Below are 3,435 nucleotides of genomic sequence, written 5' to 3' on the forward strand. Positions count from 1 at the left end.
AAACATACAACTTTCCTCTAGTTCTTTAATGCTCCACCCCCCCACCCCCTATCATGATCCCAATTCTACATTACAAATCCGAGTAGACTAAATGATGTATCTGGTAGAGATAAGAGCTGGAAACACAGAGACTCCAGGACACATAAACCCCTCAGGACCAATAATGAGATTAGCGATACCAGGTGCGTAAGGGGAAGGTGGGGACAAAGGGGAAACTGAGCACCATGATCAACATATAACCCCCTCCCTGGGGGATGGACAACAGAAAAGTGGGTGAAGGGATTTGTCGGACAAAATAATAATATCCTATATACTCGAGTATAAGCTGACCCAAATATCAGCCTAATTTTAACACAAAAGCTGCATTAAAAATGTGCTGAAAAACTCAGCTTATACACGAGTATATACAGTAATTTATAAATTATCAAGGGTTCATGAAGGAGGGAGGGTGAAGGAGGAAAGGGAAAAAATGAGGAGCTGATACCAAGGGCTCAAGTAGAAAGAAAGTGTTTTGAGAATGATGATGGCAACAAATATACAAATATGCTTGACACAATGGATGGATGTATAGATTGTGATAACAGTTGTACCAGCCCCCAATAAAATGATTTTTCAAAAATATTCATTTTTAATGGTGAAGTTGTGAAAATCTCATGTTTTTCTAGACCTGGCGTAGTATCAGAATTTGTAAGAGTGTGTTTGTTGAGCTTGGTACTTCTTTTGTCGTTAGGGTACTATTGGGTTTCTATTATTTAGGATAAGATGTAGACATTGAAAATTGACAAATTTTAATCAAAAATAAGGAAAGAGGGATAGAGAATAAGAAGAAATAGAAAAAAGCAGTAAAAAGGCAAAAAGAAAAAGGGGCACCATGACTTAGGCGAGAATGCTAAATTCTGTTAGTACAGCAATGTACCCTTGTGTACCTGTCTCAGTGGGGTCCTGCTGGGAAAGCCAGGAAGGCTCTCTGTAGTAGCCAACGTGAGTTTACTAAAGACAGGCTATGGGAGATAAAAGGGAGAAAAGAAGAGGACGGTGCATATGAGGTTTATAAAAATAATGGAAAATGTACTTTAAGAGTGGTAGTAAAAAATAAATTAGTAGGTATAGTGAAAATAGTTTCACAAAGAAGGGAAAGAACTGTAAGATACAATAGATGGAGTGAGCAAAGGAGAAAACAAGTGTTTGTACTGTATGTGGTGGCTGCTCTGCTAGTCCACAAACCCTAGCTCTGAGAAATTTTTGTCTACTTAACTGAGGGTTGAGTAAAAACCAATCCAAAACCATCTATCCAGGAACGTAGAGCCGGGTTTATTCTCCCCTGGGTTCTCTACAATTATTGTTATTTTCCTGGCTTCCAAGGAGTATAGGAGTTCCTTCTCCCTGGGATTTCTGGTTGCTGTTGAGGAGGTCTTCCTGTGCATGTTACCTAGTGGCTATGTTCCCTGGAACTGGACAGGCTTTCTTTTGCAGCAAAGTGGAAGCTTTGAAGTCTTTTATGGAGTGCATAAGCCATGCTTCCAAAGTTCTAAATTCATTTCTTTCCTTTACCATGTTGTCTATTATAAGGTATACCAGCCAACCAGCATTCCTGTACTTCATGCTGACAAAATTGCTGAAAAATATCAAACATATTGTATTAGTCTGGGTACTTTGGAGAAACAAATCCACAGCAACTCATGTATAAGAGAGAGTTTTATGTAAAGAAAATGTGCATCATGAAAACATCCCAACCCAATGTTGCCCAAGCCCCATTAACCCAACACCAGTCCACAAAGTCCTCCACCTCACAAAACAGAGGCAATGATGCCGACTGCAGGAGGAAAGCTGAGTCAGTGAATGAACAAGCATCTCAGCACTAGCAGGGGTCTCCAGACGGCTGCTCGAGCACCCAGGGCTGCATCGGGATAGGTCCATGTAGCTTCTCCTTGGGGATGTCTTGTAGGAAGTCAATCTTGCAAGCTGAAGCAGGGAACTGCTAAGGCAGCTGCACCCGGTGCAACCATTACAAAACAAGAGACCCGAGACCTAGAAAGGCGAGGCTCACCACCCATTTATCCCTCCACCTTTCAATTAGTCCCACATGTGATTATCGGCCAGGCTGGCACAATTAACTAACTCACATATGATTACTTAGTTTCACTCCTCACCAAGATTTTATCTATTGGTAGTGATATTTCAGATATTAACTTTGCCACACTGTGCAATAGGTTCACAATGCCCTCGTTACGAATTGCGACGGGCTTATCCATACGAACAGAAGCAGAGGCAGGGGCAGCATTCTCAGTACCTTTAGCTTTAAGCCTAATCAGACTTGAGAGCCAATTTAGAAACTCATGTTCATAAATTCTTTATAGCCACTTCTGGTACCAATTTGTGTTAGGCTGTGTTTCCTAGAGAAACAAAGTCAGTGATACCCATATATGTATAGGAAGGCACTCTGTATCAAGAAAGATAATTATATCAAGGAAGCAGCCTAGCCCAGAACAACTCAAATACATGGGTTGGATGCCAGCTGGAGGCCCCTTCAGACTTACTGAGCTTCAGGTTAATGAAGCAGGAAAGTAAAATGTGATGCTAGAAAATCACAGACCAGAGGGTGCTGAGTCACACAAGGTACTAAGGTCAGCAGGAACATGGAAGAATACTAACAGCACTCAAGATTGGTAGACCACATTGGATCCCATCCTCAGAGAGTAGGCGCAGCGTCCAAGCAAGCAAGAAGGAGAAGGGTGGTAAGAAAGAGAGAGACAAGTTCTCCATTTGGTCTCTTAGAAACAGGCCACACTCCCCAAAAGATATCAGTAGGCTGTGGTCTGATTGATAGGTTGGACTCCATACTTATCTTCCTACAAGTGCACCAAGTTGACAGAAAACCTACTTATCACAATAATTCTATGTCAATCTGTATGATCAAATAAGACAGATCTCGCCATACAGATTACAATCACTCTGTATGATAAGCAGACAATCTGAGACACTGGACTACGTGAAGAGGAAGAAGGTGGCATCAGGATCAGAAAAAGACTCATAAACAACCTTTTGATGTGCAGATGACACAGACTTGCTTGCTGAAAGTGAAGACCCCCTGAAACACAGCCTTCAATGTCGACAACGCCTCAACATAATCCGAAATCCTCACAACTGGACCAGTAAGATACGTTATGATAAATGCAGAAAAGCTGGAAGCTTTTAAGGATTTAATTTTACTTAAACACACAACCAACACCCATGGAAGCAGTTAGGAATCCAATTACTTGTCATATTGGGCAAATCTGTTGAAAAAGAACTTTTTAAGTGTTGAAAATAAAAAATATATAATTTTGAGGTGTAAGATGTCCCTAGAAGGGTCACAGGGTGGAGACAAGCCAGTCAGGGTGCAGTGTAGCAATGATGAAACATACAACTTTCCTCTAGTTCTTTAATGCTTCCACC

The sequence above is a fragment of the Echinops telfairi genome, unplaced genomic scaffold (assembly GCF_000313985.2).
Source record: "Echinops telfairi isolate 266 unplaced genomic scaffold, ASM31398v2 ScPeMD7_5592;HRSCAF=6446, whole genome shotgun sequence".
Lineage (NCBI taxonomy): Eukaryota > Metazoa > Chordata > Mammalia > Afrosoricida > Tenrecidae > Echinops > Echinops telfairi.